A 12127-nucleotide genomic window follows, 5' to 3' on the forward strand; every position below is an offset into this window, starting at 1 on the left:
TGTCAAAATTATCAAAATCCATATTTTATGGTGATAAAAACGTACAGTAGTATTTTTATTAATTTTTTTGTACAAAATACGCCAAAATCGTACTAGTTGGCAGGTATGGCAGAGCGCTAGTGAATGTGGGTCAACATGAGGGTCTAACCACGGACCACGCTGGAAAGCTGAACATGATTAAGGGGGCAGGTGTGCACAGAGAGCCAGTGAATGTGGGTCAACATGAGGGTCTAACCGTGGACCATGCTGGAAGCTGAACATGATTAAGGGGGCAGGTGTGCACAGAGAGCCAGTTAATGTGGGTCAACATGAGGGTCTAACCATGGACCATGCTGGAAGCTGAACATGATTAACCCTAACACTCCTCAATCCTTCACCTGTTGGAGGACTGAGGAGTGTTAGGTTAAGGGGGAAGGTGTGCACAGAGAGCCAGTGAACGGGGGTCAACATGAGCGTCTGACGACGGACCATGCTGGAAAACTGAACATACAATCATACCATTTAACCACAAACGCTGAGTATTCATTTTCCAAGGAATGCCAAATTTCCTTTTTCCCATCTCGATGTAGGTTTCCCGCCTGTAACTTCTTCCATGTCTAGTAAAAGTGCCAATTCTCACCCTATCTACATGCAACTTCAATGGAGAGATTGGAGAAAACTGAAAACATCCCCAGAATAATCAATGCAGGTTTTAAGTGCCCTACTGCAGCGTAGGGCACTTCCATTGTTACTCGTACAGAGAACAATAAAGTTGTGCATTCATAGTGCCACCGCACTGAATGGTACATTATCTTAGTATTCCCAAAATCCAACGGGATTTTCCATTCTAGTAAGAAAACACTTACCTCTGTTTACCTACATTTGCATATCAGCGCCCATGCGCATCAAACCTCGCTGAAAAAGGTCGCCCAAGTCACACCCTCCACGCCCACTGCATGTCCCCTCCATAAAAGGCTGCACAGCACTAAGACTCATTCTATTATTTTTTTTTTTTTTTTTAGGTTTCTTGATTTTATTTATTTGGAATAGGGACGGATGGTAAACAGAGGTGAGTGTTTTCTTACTATGGAATGGAAAATCCCACTTGATTTTGGGAATTCCATTACAGAAAACATCTCACCTATGTTTACCTACATTTGAAGAGTAGCACCGTTAAGTAACAATTTGGGTGGGAAGGGACAGGCAGGGTAACGAAGGTCTAAACTGAGTCCATTCAAATATGAAAAAGGTTGTTTAGACACACCCAGAAGCTGCTAATCTGGTTGTGAGAAATGGTAGCTTTCTGGGGTGTACAGGCTGCTGATCAGCCGACCTGCTTGAGGGTTTTCCTGCTCATGACACCCTCTGCTTGAACCACATCCTTCAGGTAGCATGAATTGAAGGTGATTAAATTCTCCCTGCAGGTCGTTTTCATTATGCCTGAAACAGAAACTCCAAGCTGGTGGGCAGAGGATGTTAAAGCTGCTTGTCTCCTGGGCACCTGATTTCGATCCTCAATATCGAGAGGGCTTACACGTATTATTGCCTCCGATCTCATTTGAGCAATCGTGGTCACAGAGGCCGGGCAACGTAGTTGGAAGGTCGTGATGAACAACTGCTTGATGTCACCTTGTAGGGTCGGCAAACAAGTGAAGAAATATGTGGAAGCTCTTGAACGGGGCACCACCATAAACCCCCCGCCATTGTTGAAATCACTGTCAACCTTGGGATGAAAGTACATATTTCTAAGGAAAAGTAACCGGTTAAATGATCTGTGGAAAGAAACCCGATGTTACTGAGGCATATGCCTCTGGGTTGCCGGTAAAGGTGGACTGGTTCTGTGGACTGGGCACGGAATTGCCCTCCTCATGATATTGTTCGGGCAGCCATCAAAAATACTGCTTTAAAGGTTGGTTGATGAAGCATTATGCTATTACGAGCCTCTGTTGGATCAATGTGAGACTTGGGATACAATGATGCCCTAATCCCCCTCAATGTTTGTAGGGAAAATCCCCGATGATGGGTGAAGCGGAAGAATGGGGATCAATTGCCGTCGTCTTGTACTACTTCAGAAAGTGGAGAAAACAGCTACCATAAGCCTGCCTGAAGGGCTCCAACAGTGTTGAGCTACCTAGGCAGGATCTACTTCACAAAGTTCAGTTACTCTGAGGGAGACTATGACTGCATCCAAGCACACAAATGAAGGGAGGCTCTATCCAGATGAGCCATTGGAGACTAAGGTTGGTTCAGGAGGTCTCAGCAGTTGAGGAGCCTGACTGGAGAATGAATAAATTATGCATGTAGGCCTATGAGACAAGGGAACAAAGGCTGTTGTGGCCAAAATGAAGTAAAGTGAGAATTCTGGATAATTCTCTCTGTCATGAGTAACTTGACAAATTCATTACAACAGACAGGGGAGGTGAAGGCATGAATTCCCCACACTGAGGTTGAGCAAAAATGAAGGGATCAAACTGTGGAACATCCTTGATAACACTGTTTCCCTCAAATAACTGGAAGTACCCCTAATTGAATTCCCCTCACTGTGGTTGAGCAAAGATGAAGGGATCAAACTATGGGACATCCCTAAAACCTCTGTCTCTAACAAGCAAATGGCACAAGTTTCCCTAACTGAGATTGCGCAACAAATGAAGGGATCAATCTTTGGGAATGAAGTTGCCCTGTGGTGAGGCCTCAACCAAAGAAGTCTTCCTCTGACTAGTGGTTGGCTTGAAGGGAGAAGCAATACCAAAATGACAAAGGTCCATCCTGTCTGCGGTCTAAAGGTGGAGGGCCTCAAGTAACGTGGTCAGGCAGAACTTGTTATCAAACGGAACAACAGGCTAGAGCCATAGATGTAGAAGGGAAAAGACCACTGCACCTCAAATACAACCTCACAGAATACTGGAAGGGCAAGGAGGCCAACTGAGATGGCACCCAGGCTGTTAAGAAAATGTGTGTGGTCGTCATCTCAAGAAGGTGGCTAACTTTGATATTGCCAACCCCCCCAGCTGAAGTCACTCTTTGGGTCATTTGGTAAACACCTCAAAGAAGCACAGCTGTGTTGTGTTGTGCACTGCACCAACGGTCCCTCACAGGAATATCAGATTGCACTTTTGTGCTGCCCAACAACTGGCTTCACTGTTTCATGTGCATCGATGTGCAGTAAACCAAATGCCGTGAAGAGGACTGCACAAAAGACCCTGTGTCATTTTGTGCTGGCAACCAACTGTGTACACACTGAACCTGTGCATGTTTGTGTTTCATGTAGAAAATACCTGCACAAGAGTGACTGTGGGCACTCGTGCATATTGGTGCTGTAAAACCAAAGGAGGGTTAAAATTGTATAAAGTAAGCTGAGTAGTTTACTGAATGGCTGTCCAAAAATAAACCAGTAAGGAAGGCTCGGGCCTTTACGAAGTACCTATTATAGACTGTGCTGTTGTATGAGCACTGTTGATTCCAACACTGATCACAAGGAACCCTAAACTACCTGTGCTACATGCATCTTGTATGCACGTGTTTTATGGAATGTATGGCATGAAATGGGACAATGACAACCAAGACTCACGAAGGTAATAAAAAACCTGCCTTAAGCAACCTAACTATACAGTTGACCATGCCTGAGAATTACAAGCAGATGAAGTCCTAATGTACAACTTGCGCCAGTCAAGTTAACCACTATGGGAACCCAAGGAGAAAGAAGTCAACCCAGGTCACACATACATGAACATGTAGCGTCTAATCTCATGGAAGCCGAGAAGTAGACGGAAACCTAGAGCTGTGCTAATGAAATTTGTGGGAACATCCTCACCAAGGAAACAACCTTGAAGAACAAATATGAATGCAGGGAAAGGGGGCAAATACTGTGAATGAACCTGTACAACTGTAACCTGGACATGTTGGGGAAGTGCAGGAAGACTAACATAACACCTAGACATCCAAAGGCTATCGTAACTAGAGTACAGTACAAAGGCAGCCAGTTCATAACACAGAAATAAAGTGGAAGGCAAATGGTAACCAAAGGGGGATGCTGCGGGTCCATCATTATGCACCACTGCGACATGAATGGCGTACTTGTACCTTGTTCAAGAAACACACTGAGCAGGAGGCGCCTACCCAAAGACTATAGAATTCTTTGTAGGGGAGGCGAGGCAGAGCGGGCGCTAAAGCTGTAACAAGGAAAGTGATTATGACTCAAAACAAGGGTGTGCAAGCTAAGGCACTCTACCTGAGCACGACAAAAATTGCATCCTATGCGGCGCACTGCTCCTGGAGCAGCTCTAACAGGGGGCTGCAAAGTGCAAGAGCGCCAAGTTCTGAGAAGGTAAATGCACAAACACGCCAGGACGCAACGCACCCGAAATGAGCATACATGTATGGAAGGCACCTAGAGATTGTGCATGGAACACACTGAAAAGGCGCAGCCAAATATACTCAAGAATGGTCTGCCCATGTCAAGTCACCGAATGCACACAGCAACCCTGCCGGAAGACCTTGAACAGGAGGGTTCAACTTGAAGTGACACCAGAGAGTAGGAAAATGCAGTGCTGCGAGTTAAATTTGAGTACGGGAGTCCCTATAGACTGAAGCTCTAAGCAAATGTAAGGCAAAGGTGACTAATGACAACAGCTTCAGTGGAATTAGAACTATTACAGCTGCAGAAGATTTAATAATCTTCCAAGCCTGAAGTAGTCTTGAGACTGTACATGAATGTTAGTGTATCGGGACCCACATGACTGCGTCAAGTTCTGATGCCAAGAACTAGGAAACGAGCGAGTTCAGGAAATAAATGTGCCGGTACCAAGCAGAATACAAAAATATTCTGTGCAGCTAAAGAGGGTGGCTAGGCCTATTGGCCAAAAAACCACAAAGAGATTAAGACACATTGATTACTGTGAATAGAACTGCTCCACAATGGTTGAGGAGCACATCGGTCAACGAAGGAAAACGGGATCTAATCCCCATGACACAATCAAAAATCTATTTTGAGGTAGACCTACATGCACAAGTGCCAAAATCGCTACAATCACCTGACGATAAGGCAAGACATGTAAATAAGGCACGATTGGAAAAAAAAAGAAGCTGACATGATTGAAGCTGACCTACATGTACTTCTGTCATCACTGTACATGTAAGTGATAGATTAGCCAGCTAAGGAAAAAAGAGGCCATCTTTATCAGAGGATAAATGACAGGAGAAAGTGTTCCGACCCCCAAGTGTCAACGGGGAAACGGACCTTGATTCCACCATGATCCAACGAGTGGGAGCGAGGCTGTGATAAAGAACGGGCACGAACATAGCTCTGAAGTCAGGTGCAGAGGTAGGTCTACTGTTGGGAGCAGTCGGCAGAACGACGCCGAAAAATAGTTCCACAATTGGGAGAGACAGTTACATCGTGGGCTATTGCAAGGGATGAAGGAATCCGCCAGAGAAAATGAGAATAGTTCTCGGGAAACACTGCTGAAAGATCTGGATGCTCGTAGTACCGGCGGGCTAGAGTCGTTTGAAGAGTAAGACCAAGCACTTGGATGAGAACGAGGTTGAAGCTGTTGCGTCTAACCTGTATCTGCAACAAAAAGGTTGTCGTCCAAGTGGCTAAAAATGTGCTGCCGACTTGAGGCGTTGGTGGTGCCCTAGGCCTCTCTGACCAAGAGGGGGTGGCCGGACGCTCAGATGACTGTGCTGTATCGAGTGCCGGGCCCCACTGTTCCGCACACACTTGGACGTTGGACTCCGCTGCCAAGTGCTCACTTAGGCTACCGAAGGTGTGCGGAACCTGACGGGGAGAAGCCCTGTTAGGTGCCAGTCGCGGAGTCGACCCCGGGGAATTTCCACTCGTATAACACAGCAGAGTAGACTCAGTCAACACGGTGGAAATGACATGCTTGGAGGGCCGATAAGGCTTGGAGGAACCGTGGGATTTGCCAGGAGCGTGGCTTGAACTATAGATAGAAATCCCAGTCCTGTGTTCGGGTTTTGGTGGACTCCACCATTTTTACATAGAAAATAGCGAGGTTGCATGTAAACGTGAAACTCTATTGTATACTAAATTCACACGATGTCGACTACACGCGTCACTGAAAATAACTAAGACGAGTCTTTGTGCTAGGCAGCCTTTTATGGAGGGGACATGCAGTGGGCGCCGAGGGTGTGGCTTGGGCGACTTTTTTCAGCGAGGTTTGATGCGCATGCGCGCTGATATGCAAATGCAGGTAAACAGAGGTGAGATGTTTTCTGTAATGGAAATTGTATTTATGACTTCAGAGAACAAGGTCATGTTCTCGTACAAGCCACAGTGCTGTTTGCTAAGTAGTATTTTGTAGCGGCTTTCAGAAATGGGGTTAAGGCATCCCTTTCAAACACCCATTTCTTGTGTTCTACATCAACTTTCATAGGTACAAAAACACAATAATGGTATTAGCTCAGGTTTCTTCACATTTTGAAAGAGATCATTTGAAAAATCCTGAAATCAGGGAAAAATCCTGTCAAATCTTACCCCTGAGCTTCGCAGTGTGCTTCTGTGCTATCCTATGTGATTCCAACAGGTGCTATATGATTTCAGCACCAGGTCATTCACTAGGACTGCAGGCAGAGAGGTAGACGAGTCAGGATACTCATTCATGTCACACTACAGTCAGGCATCAATGCTGTGGATGTAATAAGAAATTCAATGCTCAAGATACAATTGAATGCCTACTAGTACAATGTACGCATCGGCTGCACCATGAAGCGACATATATACGACAGTTTTGAATGCCTACTAGTACAATGTACGTATCGGCTGCACCATGAAGCGACATATTTACGACAGTTTTGAATGCCTACTAGTACAATGTACGCATTGGCTGCACCGTGAAGTGACATATAGACGACAGTTTTGAATGCCTACTAGTACAATGTACGTATCGGCTGCACCGTGAAGTGACATATTTACGACAGTTTTGAATGCCTACTAGTACAATGTACGCATTGGCTGCACCGTGAAGTGACATATATACGACAGTTTTGAATGCCTACTAGTACAATGTACGTATCGGCTGCACCGTGAAGTGACATATAGACGACAGTTTTGAATGCCTACTAGTACAATGTACGTATCGGCTGCACCGTGAAGTGACATATTTACGACAGTATTGAATGTCTACTAGTACAATGTACGTATCGGCTGCACCATGAAGCAACATACAAATGACAGTTTTGGTGCACCACAAAGTAATGTACCATCTCAACTTTGTTCACACAATACATCAGTTCCTGATGCAAAGGACACTGTGCATGTAACAAGATTGTTGGGACTTTACAGATGACCTCGTTGTAACAGAGACCTTGTATTATCGGAAAACAGAGAAAGCAAAGATGAAGGGAAACCTAACACTTTTCTTGCTATATTAATTTAAAGCAAGATATGTTGAATTTTAAAAATCAATGTTTGACAACATGTACATCCAACTGAGTTCAATTTGACTCAGTGACTCTGAATTGAAAGGTTGATGTTGCTGTGTTGCACCGTAGAAAACATTTTGAAGTGCTGTTTGCGTTTTCCGAAGAGTGTACCATTCAATGGTGACTGGCCAAGAGCCATGTACTCTGAAAAAATATCAAGAGCAAACTGGAAGAGAAATTGTCAACCTTAGAGTAGTGGAAGAGGATCCAGCGAGGACAGCAGGTACCAGACACATCAAGGAGGAATCTCCGCTCTACGTGTACAGGTTTGTCTCAATCAAAGGATGGTGACGGAACGCATCCTGTCGTTGGCTTTGAGGATGGTGTCTCTCTGTTGAACAAATGACAGATAAACGGTCAAGGGCAGGTGGAGAAATACCCCAAGGGTGAAGTGCACTAATCCAAGCCTCATTGGAAACAGTGCAAATTTAACCCTAAAAGAGAAATCGACATTTCTTCCCGATGTCGCCGCAGTGCATTTATTCAAGGGCTGAGCCTATAGGAATTTTTAGAGTTATACTTTGCACTCACTTTTTAACCAATTTTAGAAAAAACCAAACCATTCTTGCACAGCACTGATGTATTTTACACTGGGGTATTCAATGCACACGGCCAGACTGAGTAGGCATACAGCTTTGTATTTCCAATGACAGGTAATGACAAAACTACAGGTATATGTCTGACTGTCTTCAACAGTCTTCAACAGGAGCGAGGAACCAATCCAACTACCCATTGCTGTAATGAATGAGACTTTTACAGACAAAAGCCTCTGTTCAGAACAGGGTCCATAATACATAACGGTGTTACCTGACCAAGAAATGTTGATGTCAGCTTTTGTCCTGAAACAGAATACATGTACATGTATGTATACATTGTACTTCAATAATACAAATTTGTGTTTTATAATGACCTTTTAAATGAGATCTTTTCCCACTGGAAAGACATTGAAATTTAATTCAAACAAATACACAATATTAATCCATCTCCTTCACCACAAAAGCCAGCTTGACCAATCCTTTTTTTTCTTATGTGCCAACGACCCACATTGATGACGCTGGAGATGTTATGTGACTCGGGTAATACCATGACACATGTATTTTCAGCCCCATTTCCAACATAGGCTATTCTCTGTAAAAGTCTCAGATTGGGTGCTCTCTTATCAACATTTTGGTGGAGTTTGCCCTCTTCAGTAAACCCTAAGAGGGGTCAAGAGGGCCAAACATTCCCAACAGTGCTGGCACCTTTTGTGGTAATGACACTTCACTCGTTTACAAATGATTTTATCCTCAGGCAAACTTGAATTCTCAGTTCTGATTGGTCGTTCCATGGCAACAAACAGTGTGATACATAACTGTATTGCACAGTTCATATCAAACCCAGCGTAATGCACTGTTCTAACTCAATCCATTGCGCTATTTTTAGGCTAAGCAATCACACATCTGCATCAGAAGTGGTGTGTTTCCCTCATGCTGATCATCACAGGCGTTTACATGTAAATGCACGTACAATACTAACAATTTCTTTCTTAGTGTGAGCCCAGTTCTTATTCTTTTATTTTTGAAATAAGTTAAACCAGAAATAAATCCCATGCTCCCTAGATAAAATCACAGAATTGTGGTACATTGGTGTTCCTATTTTTCCTATGTGCCGTATGATATCTTTTGTCTTCTTTCTTTATATGAAGGCCCCTTTTCTTTACTGCGCGTCAAGTTTGCTTTAAAGATAAATTCGTTATCAAGCTTGTGCCCGTGGAACAAGGAATGTAGTGCGCCTGTGTCCCGTATACCACTCGGCCTTTGGCCTCATGACATATGTTTAAGCCATCAGAAATATAGTGGAGAGCACACTATTAGACTGGTAACATTTCAAATCATAGAAATATGAACAAAGAGCTGTTCCCCCCAGATATCGGTATGAAGGTATTTCTTATACTACAAAACAAACTTTGGACGAGTTCAAGAATCTATCCATCTGTGTTTGATAAAACTGTATGGCTGAAAGCTAAAAGTTGAGGTGGGTGAGCCTAGGACAAGTTTCAGTGATAACAAATGTAGTTAGACAAATGTCGCCCCAAATAATGGCTTGTAGAGGCCTCTGTACAAAATCCCAGATGTACAGGTAACTTCCCGTCATTGGAAAAGTCTTCCACAGCCTTCAATTGGAAAGAAAGGATCCTGTTTTGACTACAGTGTACTTTGATCAGCGATAGTTATGTGATCAACGGATTCTCTACCAATTGATCAATCAATCACACAGATCAATCAATTAATCAATCACCCCCCCCACAATGTCTTCATACTAACAACAGGGAGAGGGCAACCTGACAAATTAAACCCCTCCCCCCCCAAAAAAATAACTTCAAGACAGTCTACAGGCAGGGGCGAGATTAGAGGAAAATGCAATAGCTAGGAAAAAATCACCAGAAAGTTTGAAGGCTCTACAGGAACAAAGAGTTTATAGCGTACAGGTATCATTTGAGTTTAAGGTACCTCTTTAAATACCCATTTCTTGTTATTAAAAGTAATTGAGAAACACCTAATTGGTAATCTCAGCACTTTCCAACATTTAAAATCCACATGAAAAAAGATAAAAATCTGAAATCATGAAAAATCTGGACAAATATCACCTCTGTACAGGTGATCTTCTTCCAAATCCCCATTTTTCCTGAAATTGGTCAAAGTTTACAACCTTCCTAGTCACATGATTTTACGTTGACAAAGGTTCTGCATATGTAGTTCATAAAGACAGTGAGCACAGAAAAAGGCACACTTACTGTTCCTTGGATGGCAAATTTCCTTGTCCTTTACAGTAATAATGGAGATCTCCATGCAAGTGCCATGAAACTGGTACCCGGTTCTTAGAGAGCAGAACGTGACAGTACTGGAAGGATTAGTGCAGTAGTGAACACTTGACAGCCTCCTATGATGGGAAGGGAGTGCAGAGAGAGCCAATGAACATGGGTTAACATGGTCTAACCATAGACCGTGCTAAACATGTAGCCGGGTCATTCCATGCGGTTGGGACACAATATGCAACGGTGTCAAATGTTACATGGGTTCCATAGGAATGAACAGTTATTTCCCTGCATGTGGATTCCAAATTGACATTGTTATACATCCTGCAAGGCTGAATACCGAGGTGTGTGTTAGTTTTAAAGGTCATGACAGGTGGTAAAAGTTACCCATGTACATGTAACAAGGACACCGGCCGTCACAAATTGTGCCCCAACTTCATGGAATGACCCAGCCATATTATTTCAACCGAAATATTGATTATTCATCTTCCACAAAATTTCAAAGTTCCTTTTGCCCATCTAAGTGACGAAGCAATTAACTTGTACACGTCTCGTAAAAGTTAAAGTTCTCACCCAACATGTAGCCTCATGTACTGCTCTCAACTTCAGAGGAGAGATTGGAGAAAATTGAAACATCCTCAAAATAATCACAGAGCCTTAAAGTGCCCCACATAACAGCTGCTGGGGTCCACGGCATACATTTGTGTTTGCCTAAAGGCACGCCTTGAAACACCCATTTCTGGTGTTCTATATCAGCGTTTATCCCTAAAAACCACCCTAATGGTAAACTCAAGATTTTTAAAGAGACTGTTTGAAAAACCCTGAAATCAGGAAAATCCTGATGAAAAATCGGAACAAATCTCACCCCTGCAATTTCCAGTGTGCTTCTGTGCGATGCTTTGTGATTCCAACAGGTGCTGTATGGTGTCAACGTCAGAACATTGGCTGGTACTGCAGGCAGAGAAGTAGATGAGTCAGGATACTCACTCAGATACCCACACCACTGTCAGGCATCAGTGCTGTGAATGCGATAAGAAATTCAAGATGTGGGTGCTAATCTTTGCTGCACTGAACGGAATTCTTTCAATTATGAACCTGATGGCCCTAACATTATCAAGGTTTTGCTGCACAGAACGGAATTCTTTCAATTATGAACCTAATGACCCTAACATTATCATCACTCAAGATACTTGTCTTCATAATCTATCAGTTGCACTACGAACCAGTACAGCAACATCCAGATTTTGTACACTTGTTATGACGGTGGTGAAGCAACTATCCAAACAACGATATGCATGTTGGGACTTCACAGATTACCTTGTTGTAACAGGGACACTGTAGTCTAGGAAAGCAAAGATGTAGGGAAAACCTAAAATGGATCTTGCTATAAGCAGGATACAGTCATAAATCAATGTTTGACTGTATCCCATTTCAACTTGTCTCGTTGACTCTGAGTTGAAGGGTTGGTGTTACTGTGTTGGATTGCAGATTATATTTTGCAGTGCTGTCTGCCTGTTCTAAAGAATGTAACATTAAATGCTGGTTGGTCAAGAGCACATACTCTGGAACAAAATAAAATAAAGAGCACACAAGAAATGAGACTGTCAACCTTGGAGTAGTGGAAGAGGATCCAGCGAGGACAGCTGGTACCAGACACATCAAGGAGGAATCTCCAGCTCTACATGTACAGGTTTGTCTCAATCAAAGGATGGTGACGGAACGCATCCTGTAGTTGGCTTTGGGGATGGTGTCTCTCTGTTGAACAAATGACAGATACTAAACGGTCAAGGGCAGGTGGAGAAATGCCTCAAGGGTCAAGACCACTAATCTCTACAACTATCTCAGTGCCACATTGGAAACAGAAAAAATGAACAAGGGGTGAAATAAACTAATCCCAGCCCATCAATTTAA

At 43.4% G+C, this 12127-nt stretch overlaps 1 long non-coding RNA gene across 9 annotated transcripts in view; it reads right to left on the reverse strand.

Moving 5' to 3' along the window:
• The window catches only part of LOC110990533 (uncharacterized), a 270020-nt gene that overhangs the window by 129679 nt on the left and 128214 nt on the right, over nucleotides 1-12127 (reverse strand). For 7 of the 9 annotated variants that reach the window (XR_015426949.1, XR_015426952.1, XR_015426945.1 and 4 more), the window contains 4 exons: nucleotides 11826-11971; nucleotides 11082-11235; nucleotides 7609-7753; nucleotides 6476-6626 (listed from right to left, as the gene is read on the reverse strand). This is a non-coding gene — a long non-coding RNA (uncharacterized LOC110990533). Of the gene's footprint in view, nucleotides 1-498; nucleotides 635-6475; nucleotides 6627-7608; nucleotides 7754-11081; nucleotides 11236-11825; nucleotides 11972-12127 lie in introns of all 9 variants that reach the window. The other 2 variants (XR_015426946.1, XR_015426944.1) reach the window with 2 other exon arrangements.

The sequence above is a fragment of the Acanthaster planci genome, linkage group LG10 (assembly GCF_054643075.1).
Source record: "Acanthaster planci isolate LZ-2023a linkage group LG10, COTS_SCS, whole genome shotgun sequence".
NCBI classification, from domain to species: domain Eukaryota; kingdom Metazoa; phylum Echinodermata; class Asteroidea; order Valvatida; family Acanthasteridae; genus Acanthaster; species Acanthaster planci.